The sequence below is a fragment of the Rousettus aegyptiacus genome, unplaced genomic scaffold, assembly GCF_014176215.1.
Source record: "Rousettus aegyptiacus isolate mRouAeg1 unplaced genomic scaffold, mRouAeg1.p scaffold_m13_p_1, whole genome shotgun sequence".
In the NCBI taxonomy this organism is placed as follows: domain Eukaryota; kingdom Metazoa; phylum Chordata; class Mammalia; order Chiroptera; family Pteropodidae; genus Rousettus; species Rousettus aegyptiacus.
This window is the reverse complement of record NW_023416284.1, coordinates 28949331-28964746: the sequence shown is the minus strand read 5'-3', so window position 1 is coordinate 28964746 and position 15416 is coordinate 28949331. Positions and strand designations below refer to the sequence as shown.

Sequence of the window (15416 nt, the reverse complement as noted above, 5' to 3'; positions counted from 1 at the left end):
TTAACAGAACCAGACTCTGATAACCTGATGTAGAGGCAGCTCAAAACAGGGAACAAGGCAGCATCTTTGGAACAAGATCAACTTGGACACACACAGAGCTCCTCACTTTCTAGCATAGTGGCTGTGTCAACTTACTCGATCTCTCCAATTTCCAATACCTACACTATAGGCTTATTGTGAGGATTAAGTGAGATAATGCTAGACTAGCCTGTCATGTGATAGGCACTCATAAATGGCAGCTACATATCTATCTTCATACCAGAGACACACCTGTTAAGAGTTCAAGTCGGCCTTTCAGAATATCCTTTGCTCTGAACAAAACAGAGCAAGTAAGACTAGGGGCAAAAGACCAGTTAGAAATCTGTTGCTGTAATTCAAAACACAGACACTAGCAGCTTAATATAGAGAAACAACTGGAGTGGGATAGGGTGGGGGCGAGACATCTATACAGATTTGAAAGATATTTAGGAGATAGGCACTATGCTGAGTGTTTTACATAATTATGTATAGTTCTGACAGCAAATTATAAAGTAACCCACTTTTCAGATGACAGTCAGAGATATTAAGCAACTAGCTCAGGATCACATGGCAGTGACTGAACTGTACATGAATCACAATTGGTGCGACTCCAAAATCTCTCTTCTTTCCACAAATAAAATATGCCACTGTACGCATCTTGGTTCTCAACCAAGATGTCAACTGTGAGGAATATAGTAATTTCTTACCACTAATAATTAAAGTTTTGAAGTTCAGAAAATTGATTTTTTAGAAAATATAACTAGGAGCAGATCTAGGTTATCACTACAATAACGCCACCAATGCACACTTTCATTATGATATGCTTTCTTGAGGGGGAGAGAAAGAGGTGGAGGCAAAGCTCGTGGACCAAAAATTACATCACCATAGGTTTTGTCTAGGACAGAGTGCCATGTGCATAAATTTCATCCATTGTGTTGTGTTGAAAAGTTTTCAAATGGTTATTCCAAGGAACAGGCACTCTTTGAGCTAAGAAAATCTTAGCAGGGCCCTCTACAAGGTTTCACTATAACAGAGACAAGCTCTTCAGACAGCAGATGTAGATGCTAACCAAAGGATAATCACCCAGCACTGTGTTCCTTAGATTTTCATCTTTCCAGCCATACTCACATGTAAATTTTAACACACTGCAGAAACTTAACTTTTTTAGATAAAGGACAATATCATATAATGGATTTGAGCTCTTTTTCCATATGAATGGACAAACTAGGCTTTTCCCATTTTTACTTTTACAGCTTACATTTTTAACCCAAGCATAAAATTTTATGTTTCTTCTTATAAAATTTTGCTTTGAATTAGTTTGAGCCTAAAATTTCATCCTCATGAGATGGATGTAAACCAGAATTATTTCTCTATGAATTTAATACTCATGGCTTCTATTTTCCTACTCCAAATATCACTTTAAAGCAATTGTTGTTTTCTGAAGTTTTCATAAGTTTTTCATTCATTAGATGAATATCATTGCATGCCACCTAAGTACCAGGCCTTCAAGGAATTCACAATCTAATAAGGAAAACAGACATCTTTCACAATAATGGTAATGATATTCATAACAATTCCTACTATTTACTACTGCCTGCTCTGTGCCACTGTGCTAGGCCCTAAGAATAAAAAGAGGAAGACATTTCCCTGCCTTCAAGAGCTTCCCATGCCTTCAGAGGACTTAAGTACAGCCTGCTGGGAGAGGCAGGTATAATGCAATCGAGTAAATAGGTGACTTAATAGAAGTAATAATACATAGCATATTTAGTAGAAGGAGAAAAGATGGAAAGATTAATGAAAGATGAGAAAGAGGGTTAGAAAGGTTTTGCAGAGGAATTTACCTTTGAATTGGGCTTAAAAAAAGGTGAGTAGGTATTCTCCAAATTAAAAGCAAAGGGAAGAAAAAGAGTAACTCTGGCAAAAGCAGATGTGAAATAGTTTTCTGTGTTCAAGGAACTGAAAGTGGTTTAGTAGAGATGGAGGTTACAGTAGATAAAGAAGGAGAAGGGGGCCGAGAGGATCCCATGAGAGCTGAAGCTTGTTAGGCGGCGGCCAGCTGATAGAGGGCTTTACATGCTGTGTTGTCCAGGAGGCCACGAGGAGTCACTGGAAAGTTCTGGGGATTACAAAAACAAGGTTTGTCTTAGAAATAGAACTCTGGTAGCTATGCAGAGGATGGAATGAAAGGGTTTGAGTTTAGAAATAAGGAGATTGGTTAGAATATATAGGATATATTTATAGGAGATATTCATTTAAAAAAAATGGTTGAGTAGAAGGAATATACTAAGCCTACGTGAAGAAATCGGGGAAGAGACTACCCAATAGAAAAATAAGCAAAATCCTAAACAGATACTTCAGAAAAGAGAACATTTTAATGGACAATAAACATATGAAAAGGTGATCCACCTTATATCAGTAACCAGGGAAATGTAAATAAGAACCATACTAAGAAGTCATTATATAGCCACGACGCTGGCAAAAATTAAAAAGCCTTACAATAGTGAGTATTGGGGAGAAAGTGGAGCAACAAAAACTCTCATGCGCTGCTGGCAGTGTAACAAATGAGTAGAAGCTCTTTGGAGGACAGATTTTAGCCAGCAGTTCTACTCGTGGATTTCTACCCTAAAGAAATGTGTGTCCTGCCCAGCAAGATACATATAAAAAATGTTTATATTAGCTTTTTTTTCGTAAGAACCAAAAGTTAGAAATAACCTAAAATGTGTATCACCACTTAAATGGATATATGAATCAGAGTATAGTCATACAATGGACTATCACACAGCAATAAAAATGAATGAACTCTAGCTACATGCAATAGTATGGATACACCCTTCAAACTTAGTGATAAACAGAAGAGAGGACACAAGCAGTGCAAAAAGAGCAATTTCACCCACATAAGCATCAAAAAAATGCTAAACTAAACTATATTTTTTTAGGGATGAAGACAGACGCAAGTAAAATTGTAAAGAAGAGTAGAAAAATGATCATCATAAAAGTCAAGACGATAATTATCCAAGTAAGAGAAGGATGGATTGCAATCAAGAAGCATACGAGGGGCTTCTAAGGTGATAGAAAGATTGTTTCTTGAGCTGGGTGTGATTTCATGAGTGTTCACCATGTAATTGTTTGTTTAACTGTACAACACGTTTTGTGCACCTTTCTCTATGTGTATATTTCATGATACAAAAGAAAAAGTTAATGTAATTGGGGAACGAACAAAAAGTATATTAACCACTGTGAACTGCTAGATGTGTTTATAAATGAAAACAAGTTTGGTCTGAATCCTGATAATTTCAAATCTCAAATTTATATCTCAAAATTGTTAAATAGTTCGATGTGTTCTAAACTATTTAATATGTCTTGCTTCCATGGAGTGTGAGAATAGAGAAAGAAGGTACTTGGGCACTTGGGTAGGAGGGTAGGAGCAGAAACAGGATGATTCCTGACTTTCTGGCCAGAGCAAGTGAAGAAATGGTGATGCCATTTCCAGAGATGGGGAAAACCAGGGAGGAAGCAAGATTATTTTAATTGTGTTTGTTTTTAAAGAGGAAAAGAGCATCAAGAGCTCTCCTTTAGATTCTTTTTAAAAAGACATTATGCTTGAAATGTCTTTTAGACATCCAACTGAAGACGACAGGTAGGCGACTGTGCATACCAGTGTGGAGCCTAGAGAACAAGGTCATGGTTGGAGTTATAATTTTGGGTTCCATTAGTAAGTATTTAAGACAGTATTTAAGGATTCTATACTTTCCAACCTGGGTCTGGAAGAATGGCTCCTACAAAGGGTGGCATGAAGGACTGTTTGACCATCAATGAAGTAGTGACCAGAGAATACACTGTCAACATTCACAAGTGCATCTATGAAGTGAGCTTCAAAAAGAATGCTCCCTGGGCACTCAAAAAGATCCAGAAATTTACCATGAAGGAGATGGGAACTCTAGACATGGGCATTGTCACCAGACTCAACAAGGCTACCGGGGCTAATGGAATAAGGAATGCCCCATACCGTATCTGTGTGTGGTTGTCCAGGAAATATAATGAAGACAAAGATTCACCAAACAAGTTTTATATGTTGGTTACCTAGGTATCTCCGACCACTTTTAAAAATCTACAGTCAATGTGAATGAGAACTGACTGCTGATTGTCAAACATAGTTGTGAAACCGGAAAAAAGTATTCCCTGACCTAATTCTAGGTTTGGTGCTATTCCTGTGAACTACGCCATGTACTTATCCCTCATAAAATACTTACCTCAATGTAATATATTTGGTTTACATATCTATGTTCCCCACAAGAACTATGAACTGTTTAAAGATAGAAGCTGGGCCTTGTTTACATTGCATCTTGATTACTTAATGGTTCATAGCATAACAGGTACTCAGTAAATTTGTGGAATGAATAAACAAATGATGAAATGCTGCTAACTCCTATTATTATGTTTGGATTATTCTACGCAGTACATTCAACGGCGATTACAAACCTCCATTTATTAAGTTTCTAAATGCTACCCTATCCTTTCCTCCACGGTTCTCCACATAGCATCTTACTTCCTACTTTTAAGGTAGAGGCCACTAGCATCTTCCCCTCCCCATCCATTTAAAATTTTCTCTTCTTCCACTTTTCTTAGATTTACTGCTCATCTCCAAGGCTAATCCTTTTATCTATCACCTTGACGGCATCTCTTGTACATCCTCAGATTTGCTCCCCTCATTATTCCTGATCTGTATAATCATACATTTTATCTTCCCCTTTATTCATTCATACCAGCTCAGAGATATGGTAAAGGTACCATATTCACACTAGAAAATACTAGATATTGGTCTTAGGAAACAGAGCAATCCAAAGTTCACATTCTGATTGTAATGTTCTCAATCCTGCCAGGCGTAACTTTCCCTGGTTCAGAAATGCCTGGAGCCGTGACAACAAATGAAAGGCCTCATTCCCTATGGCTGCTTAGGGCTGGAGCAGGCATGGCTTAATATACTCTTCTCTCAACTGTTGGACAAGTTGAGATGGCACTAAGGCAAGGACTTCCACCTTTAACTGGGCATTGGCACTTTCTTTCCTAAGATAATAACTAGGAAGTGGCTACCACAATAGGTCAGGAGACGAACCAAGTCATACGTTCTGATGCTCATGAGAGCCCCTGATGGGTTTGGGTTCTTCAAGACTGCTGCTCTTCTTGGCAATGCAGTCCTGGTTCTGAGGGTTGGCTCCTGGGCAGAGCTCCCCCTTGAATTGGGCTAATGTCAAGGTCTCCAGTGCAGCTGAAGGAGTTTCTCTTTGAGACTCAGGAAACAGGAGGCCTAAGCCTCCAAAGGAAGTTCTGCCTCAACGCTCTCTTGTACTTCCAGACTGGGTTCCAAGCTCATCCATGATTAATACTCCCTCAACAGAGGAAGCACCAAGTTGAGGAGTCTAAGTTAGAATCCCTTCCATCCTGATCTAAGAGATCACTCAGTAGAGCTTTCTGTCATCTATTGAAATGATACAGGGAAAGAGCATAGGTTTTTGGCATCAGGTAGGTCTTGCTTTGAATTCCAACTCTGTCAATAACTAGCTGTGTGTTGGTCAAATGTCTTAAGTACCTGGAGTCCCAGCTGCATTGTTTGTAAAATGGAGATAACATCTACCTGTAGAGTTGTTACATAATAAAACAAATGTATTCCCCTGCTTCCTTCTACTTCCTCTGTAACAGGCTAGGAACATCAGCACCAGCATCAGGGTCAGCTTTGACTAAGTCCCTCCATTCTTTGCTATATCCTCTTCATCTTTTCCCATTGCCCTCCTTGGCACGTTATGTAGCTGCTAGAGTGAACCCTTTTCAGTTCCCTGAATACATCAAGCTCTTTTTCCACCGTGCTGTCCAACAAAACTTTCTGCAATGATGAGAGTTCTGTACCTGAGCTGTTAGTGTTAATAGCCACTAAGTCACATGTGCGTAGTTTGTATTTGAACTGTAGCTAGTGGGACTGAGGAAATAAAATTTTAATCTTATTTAACTTTAATTAACTTAAATTTAAATAGCCCCAATATGGCTAGTGGCTACCATAACTTAGTTTTAAACTGTAGGTCTTTGAATTTGCCATTGTCTTGTATGAAATGTATTTCCCCACTCTTTACCTAACTTCTACTCGGTCTTAAAATCTCAACTTAAACATCTATTCTTCTAGGATGTATATCCTGAGACCCTGGACTCAGTTAGTTTCTCCTTTGTTACCTTCCATAGCATCCTCTGCTTTTCACCTATTACATCTCTCACCACATTTTCATTACTGTCTGTGTTTTCCATTAGAATGTAAACTTCATCAGTTACCTTGGATCCCCGTGGACTTCCTCTCAGGTCTGATGCCTATTATCTCCATTTGAGTGGGAGCTTAGGATTTAGACTTTTTCCAAGTTGGGGACTGTTATCTTTGAAAGAACAACTGCATATTTTAATAGCTTTAAGGACTGATTGGGAGTAGCCTTATGCCTTTCTAAGGATAAGCTAAAAGTCAGAAACTAAAAAGGAAAGGAACGATAAGCTGCCTCATTAAAAATGAAAAGTTTCTGTAGGTAAAATAAACAAGAAAACCACACCATAATATAATATATAATATGTCATAATATATCAAGACAAATGACAAACTGGGAGAAAATGTAGAACATATATTATAGATAACAAAGGATGAATATCCTTCTTATAAAAAGAGCTCTTAAAAACAACAAGATAAAGATGGACCCCCCATGGATTAAGGACATGAACGGGTAATTCACAAAAGAAGATAAACTAATCTCGATAAACATTAAAAAAAATGTTTAATTTCACTTGCAACTAAAGAAACACAGATTAAATAAACAAAATACAATGTTTTGCCTATTAAATTGATAAAGATTTAAAAGTTTTACCTTAATGTGTTGATAAGAACATAAAGAAATAGGTAATCTGGCAATAGGCATAAAAATGTTAATATGCATACTTTCTATTCAGCAATTCTTCTTTTAGGAATATAGTCTAAGAAAATAACCAGACACTTGACAAAGGTGAACTTACAAGGTTGTTCTCTGCAGTGTTGTTTATAATATTGAAAAGCTGGAAACAACACAATTAGACAACCAGAGATTGGTTAAATAAAATGTGACACATTCCTGCAATGGAATACTAAGCAGCTATTAAGAGTGATACAGATCTATATTTATTGACATGGAACATTACAATAAATGAAAAAGTGAAAAACAAAGTCATACACGAGCATGTTAGAATAATCCTACTTGTATACAATTATTTGTCAATTTACCTATCTACTTGTAAAAAGGAATCTGAAAAGATACATGCCAAAATATTAGTGGTTCTCTCTGTATAGATGTTTCATTCTCTCTGCTTAAAATCATGGCAGAGAGCCAGTGAAAAGTCTTCCCCGGGAGTCACTGGTGTGGGTTTGGTGTCCCCTCAAATGAGTCACAGGAAATCTGAGAAATATCCAACACTTGATTTTCCTGGCTGATGTAGCTATAAGCTCACTAGAAACTCAGACCCTACTTATCTTATTTACTGCTTTTATCTCTGGTATCTTGAATTGCTTGGCACATAGTAGGTATTCCATAAATATATGTTAAATTAACGAATTGTATCAGAGCACCAATTTTACTTCTTAATAAGCATATTTAAACAGTATTTTAATAATTTAAACCCAAAATGCAAAATTCGCAAAAATTTAAGCTAGAACAAGATTCCCAAATATGTTATACTTCCTACACACCATTACCATGCTGGGGCCAGAAGTTTATTTTCTTCTATCATTTGTGTACATTTCCAGAAGAGTTCGAGAAGCAGTGAATAATGTCTTTGTGCCAGACCTTTCCCATTCCCTTATTAAGCAAGGTGTTATAGTCCCTAAGTCACAGATGAGAAAATGAAGGCCCACGATTGCTCAAGGTCACACAGTTTAAAAGCAGGAGAATAAAATTCAAATCCTGGCCTGTTTTCTCCCAAACTCATCTGTGGCTTTGAAAGGTACAAAATAAGACAATGAAAAGGACATTGCAGATCTGTGACAGCTCATGTCTGCGCTTCTTAACAAGTTACCCCCACTTAGCCCTGAGCTCCTATGTCTAAGAGGTGCTTTTTCTTAACCCTTGGAGAATCCAGAGGATGATTTGTCACCAGGGTTATTAGCATTTCTCCCTGGATATCGACAGCTTGTCTTTCCTCCCTCCAACCAGTGACTGATTTCTTCAAATGCTTGCCAAATACAGCCCAAGTCACCATGGTAAACGTATTGACAGAATCATATTAACAGCTACTGAGCATTTACAGGGTTGTAAGTTATGCAGGGGGAAAAAAGATAAGAAAAAATACAGCGAAATAAAACAGGCTCAATCAGCAGTGACAATTATTTATTTAGAAGCTGCTGGTTGGAACAGTTTTTAAAATATATTTTAATCGCTAATTATGGTTTCTTCAGGAAAGTGGCCTCGGAGTTGCTTCTCCTTAAAGCTAATCATTAATATTTTAGGTGCTCAGGTCAGAAACTATTTCATAAACAGCTGTGTCTACACAGTCGACTTTAGCTTCAGCTGCTCCCTCGGTAACAGAAATTCTACTGTATTGGCTGGTTTGCTACACCAATCCCAAAGTCTGCTAGTCCACTTACCATAAGGCAACGGACATTTAAGCCCTTATTTCTCTAAAGATTGAGGCTGGTTCAATAAGCAAAATTCTGCTCTAAGCCACCAAGACAACTGACAATTTTTCAAAGGAATGACCTATCTTTTCTAAGTTAATTTACACCTTTTATTGGGGGACATAAGTGTTGCCTTAGGCAAGATAGAGAATACAGAAGAGTTTGTTTTCAGTTTCTAATTCCCTGGGTACTCCTATGTGAACCTTATAACAAATAAGGTCAGCCTCTAGGCCCAGGAGGTGCTTGGGTAAACAAGCACAAGCACAGGGCACTCTGGGGTCCCCGTGAGTGAGTATGTTTTGGCATAGCCCTATCTCCCGTGTTTCCAACTTCACATGCTTCTTAAGGAGAATCTAATCCTCACAGGAGAATTTAATCTGTTCATTTGCACACATCTCATCAGCATCCTGCTTTGTTGAGGACTGTTTGATGTCCCAAGGAAAAGACTTCGAAGTTTTTTAAAGCCTTTTTGATGTGAACCAGAAAATCACGTTTTGTCAAGAGTGCACTCAACTTGAACCTCAAAAGGTTCAGGACTCAGAAACCACACAGTTCAAGTGGGATTTAAACTGGGCGAAATCACTTCCCTGTCTTCCCCCTGCAAGTCTCTCCCCGGGCCTTTGTGCTAACAGTTTCTGTACACTGTTGGGCATTTTTTCTTTCTTTCTTTTTATTCTCTTTCGCTCACACATATACGCATATCTTGGCAAGAAAACCTTAAGAAAAAAATATGTCACCCCCAAAGAAGTACCTATCTCCCCACTAAAAAAAAATAATAAACGCTGTCTCCAGCTCCACCTTCATGGATTCAGAATGGTCATTGCTAGGACCCCAGAGGACCAGGCTGCTCTAGGTGAGGGTCAAATGATTTACAGAGCCAAACAGCTATGATTGCATCCTTAATTGAGGCATTTAACTAGGTACAAGAGGAAAGCTCCCTGTGCCCCAGGGAGCTTTTGCAGAGAAAACTGGAAACTTGCTTAAAGGAGTAACTACTTCGTGTATGAAGGAAGCACATACCTTAGGACTTCACTGTTCCACTTGGAATGAAGCGACAGGAGAATGACTCCTCCTAAAATCAGGGGGAAGAACTGAGCTGAGAGAAAATATTCTAACTCTCACTTCCTCTTTCCAAAGCCCTCTTCTTCTTTTTTTTTTTTTTTTTCCTCTTTAGACTCAAAAATCCAGTTACTCAAAGGCCAGCAAAGTTTAGATCCAGGAGACAGAATCTCAGTCGTGACTCAGTCCAAAGTGTTCTTGAATCCTAAGGAACATCAGGTGCCCTGTTACCACATCAAAGCTTCACTGACCACTATCTCATGTCCCGTTAACCATAACAGTCACTGCTACTGAATGGCTACCGTGGATCAGGCACCATGCTATAAATATATTATCTCATTTAATTTCTTCAATAAAACATAAAGGTGAAGCAGCTCATTCCCATTTTGCAGACAAGGAAATTGGGGCTCAAAAAGTTTAAATTACCTGTCTCAACGCAACACAGCTAATAAGAGCTTCAACTAAAGTCCAATCTGTTAAACTCCAAAGACAGCGCTCTTGGCTTAAAGCCATGTTGTTCAACACCTGCTGTGTTGCAGGTTTTTACTTTAGGCACTTAGTATTTTATAAATTTATTTATTGAGTATTTATTAAGTACCTATTTTGGGAAAAGCATTGTGAATATTTCAAAAAGTCTGAGACACTATTCCTTTTCCCGCCCACCTCCACTGTGACTACTACAGTGGCCTTTTTACACTGGTCATCTTTTACTAACACTTATCCTACTTCAATCCATTATTTACACAGCAGCCTGAGTAATCTTTTTAAATGATAAATTGCAACATGGTACTGCTTCCTGTTTAAAACACTTCGTGGCTCCCTGCTGCACCTAGGATAAAATCCAAATTCTCCGTGACCTAAAGATTCACAGAGACCTGGCCCCTCTCCAGTACACCCATTGCCATGTTCTATAAGTTCAGGCCATCCCAGTTCTCAGACCTTCTCTCTGCAACTCAAATGAGCCAAGATGCCCTCCTCCCTAACCCTTACGTGGTTATCACCTGCTCATCATTCATAATTCAATTCAAACATCACCACCAGGGACCTATCAGGCATATTTGACATAGCAGATCAATTTTTAATGACAAATAAATAATCATGTCATAATTCTTTAGTTTTAACATAAGTGGTTAACAATTTTAAAAGAATGTTTTATTTTTAAAGATAACCTAATTTAGTAAACTATTTACTAAACAAACTAAAATTTGCACATAACAAAACCGTCACACCCTACAGGTCACAGTTTGTTTCACTGTTTCAAAATTTAAACACAAATAAGAACTCCAAGTAGTTGCTACATTGAAATAACTCAATTTATGTTTCTTCATCTTATTGTTTATTTTGAATCTACTGCTCACATTCAGGAATATGCAGTACTACAGAGGGTAGAGACAGAAACTACACCCTAAGTGAGCACAGGTGCTTCTAAACTGTTTGGCACTTACTCACAGAGCAGACCAAGTCTGCAGACATCAGGGTCCATGGTATAACTGGAAGTTCTCCCAATTCTTCTTTAAGGAATACAATGTTTGTTAAAGAATAAATAATAGAAAATGTGCTAATTGGAAACTTATATATGTATTATTAAAACTCAAAAGTAACCATAGTAATTTTCTAGAATGCGGATCGACAAAAGATATTTTAGGGGAGAAATATTTTATAACTGAAATTGTTAAAAATTGTTAGCACATGATGTTATTAAAAGGCAGACCAACTTTTAGTTGATTGTTGTTTTAAAATTCCTCTACAGACTAACATAGCACCTTGTGCCTCTCACCAATGCACATACTTCACTCTCTATCACTATAAAAAAAAATTGTAAGTGCTGTGATATGGGGAAACATACAATATGATGGGAACAAAAATGTAGAAGAAGTAGGAGCAGAATGATGGGAGTATAAAGTCACAGAAGCCAAGGGAGGGAAATTCCAAGAAGGATGAAGTCATCGGTGGTTTCCAATACTACATAGAATCCCTCCTCTGAACTGGATGTCAGGGCCAACTGGGAACAAGGCCCAGAGATCTCCCTTTACTACTTCAGAAGGTAAGACCAAATCTGCTTTTCTCTTGCTGGCATGTGAATTAGTGGGGAAATTATTTACACTTGGTCTTAACCATTATTTACTGTCAGAGGCAGAAAGACAGATGAGCACATATCACATTGAGCCAATGGCAGGTTTGTGTTCTCTAGGCCCTAACGCTACGAAGACGTCAGCCAATGGCCAACACCAGCCCTGGCAATGCACGAGGAGAAGAGACCCCACTTAGACGATGGCTGGGGATGCAGTCTTCTGGCCTGCTCCTACTTGGCCGTAGTGCCAACTTGAAGGAAAACTCTCATAGAAAAGGCCACAAACAGAGCTGGTTAAATGGGATCCCACTTACCCCTCACAATCTGCTCTCTCCCCCTCATCTTGCTCACTTGAAGAAAGTAGCAAGAATTTGACCACTTTTACATCTCTTTTTTTCATTTTTAAACACCCTTCGCTATATAGCTCCCACCAGGATGAGTCTGTATTATTTGAATAGTAAAACTGAAATAACCATCAGTTAACCTTTTCACAAACAAATTCAGAAATAAAAATTAGTTTTGTAACCAACAACACCAAAAATCACACATTTCCCCAGCAATTGTGACTATACATCCTATCCCACTTGACCATTTGGAAAAAACAGAACAAATTAGTAAATGGCCCTAACTCATTTTTTAAAACCATATAGTAATCATATTCTATATGCTATATTTATTATATTCTATATAATAAAATACATAGTATTTTATTCTATATAATAAAATTCTATGTAATAAAATAGTATTTTATTATATAGATGTACCATAATTTATTTTACCAATTCCCTATCAATGTACATTTAGGTTGCTTCTGCTTTTTCAAATTTCTGTATAAACAATACTATATAGTATATATATCTTTAAGTTCTTGACCAAATATATGTAGGATAAATACCTATAGTCGAATTCTATCAAAAAATACTTGCATTTAAATTTTTCATGGATAGCTATTGCCAAATAGCCCTCTAAAAAAATACTTTACATTCCCACCAACTATATATATGAGGCCCCATTTCCCCACATCTTTATCAACAGTAGATAGCAAACAACTTATTACTTCCTTAATATGCTTCAAATATTCTGTCATCTTCCCACCTCCAACTTCTTTCCTTCTGTTTAGCTTCCTGGTTACTTTTGGCTTTCTTCCTGCCTTTCCTGCGCAGACACTTCTGTTCTTTTTTCCTGCACTGTACTCATGATTCCTTTCCCTCGCTTCTCCAACCACCTCATTTTTTTCTGCTCACAGATTTCCCTTGCAGTTTCTCTGCTGCTCGATATAATCCAATAAAAAAAACCAGACACTCTTCTCCTGCTCTCCCAACCTGTTGGCTCTCCTGAACCAAAAAAGAATGCTAATAGACAAATCCGAAAATCTTTAATCTGGGTCAAAATAGCAGAAGAAATAAATTTATCTTGGTGAAACTCCGACGGGGGGCGGGGGGGTGGGGGACACCAACAAGAAGTCAGCATTGTTTCCTTTATTAGAATTGAATCTGTTATTTTATATTTTACACTCCACACCTGGATTTCTTCCCTTTGAATCAATAGTTCATAATTTTTATTCATTTACTTTTTTTAGAGCTAGAATTGGAGCAGAGGGAAAAGCTAGGGTGGAAGGAAAGAAGAAAAAATTCATAAGCAGCTGACTGGAGAGCAGAAACAAATGGGCAGAAACGGTAGAGGTGAGGAGGCGAATCGCAGCTCAGAAAAAGAAGCCAACTTCTTAAGTCCTTTAAAAAAAAGTTCTTTATTTTAGCTTCATTTCCACTCCCTTCGTTCCTGAGCTCTAAAAACAGAATCACGGGGCAGGAGTAGGTTGGAGGGTGGCAAGGAATAGAAGAGGGAGTGAAAGTATCCTATTTCGCTAAATGCACCCCCACCAACTTCTTATCCAGCAAAGCTCTATCCACCACCAAGAATCAGCTTAATAGAATAAACCACTTAGGGCTGAGGCTCAGAGAAAGTCAAAGACCCCACAATCTCTTTGCCTATTAAGCTTCTTAGAAGTTAGAATGCTGCTAAAGAAAGTGATATTATGGCCAGCTACTTAGAAAGAACACGAGGATGCTAAGTTGGGAAGAGGGAGGCCAGTTTGGGGGTTTATGAGCATCTGTTGTTAACTAAAGATGATGGGGCAGGGGGTGAATATTGGAGTGGGAGCAGAAGTAGCCAGCTGTGAGAATGGGTGTTCTAGTGAGTCTTCAAGTTGGGATTAAGAAAAAAGGGTATTTGTAGAGTGTACAATGGGATGAGAATCTGGGTAGGGAAAAATATTTTTTTCTTAGGGTAAAGGGGAAAACACGGTCTTAAGTTTCATGTGAGTAATTAGAAAATAAGCAAAATAAAGCAACCTGCAACAGTTCCTTCCTAGCTCAACTGTCCCAATGACTCTAGGCATTCTGCCACTTTCTTATCCTCTCTCTAATAAAGTTGGCAAAGTAAAATGGTCCATAGGCTTGCTATCTGAGTGGCTGGCAAGGTTGAGGCAAAGAACAAGACTAACCATGCCCTTTATCACAAAATAAAGTCCTGATGGTTCACTGTCCTTCCCCAGGTAGGAAGTCAGTGTAAAATGCTAGTTATTTCTACCCTATGCATGGTAGCATAGTTAAAAAGGGGGATCATCAGATGAGCTCTAGTCATCTTTGCTCCAGCCCCCATTTAACTGACACCAAGAAGGAAAGATAATATTATAGGTACTAGTTTTAGAAAGACCTGTCATACACTGTGTAAACCCCATCAGAGATCAGGGCTCGTCAGAGTCACTGTCCCTGTAATGTAATCGAGAGTAGAGGTGGGGGGTCAGGGCCTGGTTAAAGAGACTTAAAATCTGTGCCCAAGCCCTAATAATAGTGATTACAGCTAACATTCATTAAAGACTAACTTTGTGCCAGGAACTGTTCTTAGGACTTGTATTTTAACTCATTTAATTCTCGTAACAGCCTTAGGAGATTGGTACTAGTGTTAGTCCAGAAAGACCAGATGCATCTATCCTATCTTACAGAGTTAGCTCTTCTTGAATGGCTATATCATAAAGTGCTGAGTATCTCAAAAACAGGCACTGCACTACATGGAGCACTAGGAGGTAGCAGATGCTAAATCACCTTCCCCCTCCCATCAAAGGGTATATTTGACAAAGTTGGTTTTTTCAGATCATAACTAGTAAGTTCCAAACGAAGCATTAGGTACTGAGAACAGAGATGAATGAGACACAATCCCTTCCTCAAGGAACTCACAGTGTAGGTAGGATGATGAAATCTTGTGGCTGGGCCAAAATAGATCATGTCTAAGGACTGCCACACTACAAAAGACTCCTACGATTTCTTTGAATATGGACACCGCCTGACATACATACATGAAGTGCTGAGAACTGACACACAGTGAGCAGATATAAGTATTGTTCCTCTTCTTATTACCTCACAAATCTGCCCCATAGGCCTCCTTCTCCTAGGATTGCTATTTCTTGCTTTTGTGGCAATAGGCACATTACTTAAACACTCTCTGACTCAGTTTCCTCATCTGTAAAATGGAGGTAATAACAATACCTATCTCATAGGGACTTTATGAGGATTAAATAATTACCTATAAAGCACTCAGAATAGT

General features: G+C 38.3%; 1 protein-coding gene across 2 annotated transcripts in view; it reads right to left on the bottom strand.

The window, feature by feature from the left end:
- LOC118612022 (E3 ubiquitin-protein ligase RNF220) overlaps nt 1-15416 on the bottom strand; it is a 185332-nt gene that overhangs the window by 150467 nt on the left and 19449 nt on the right. The gene's annotated exons all lie outside the window — the stretch shown is intronic.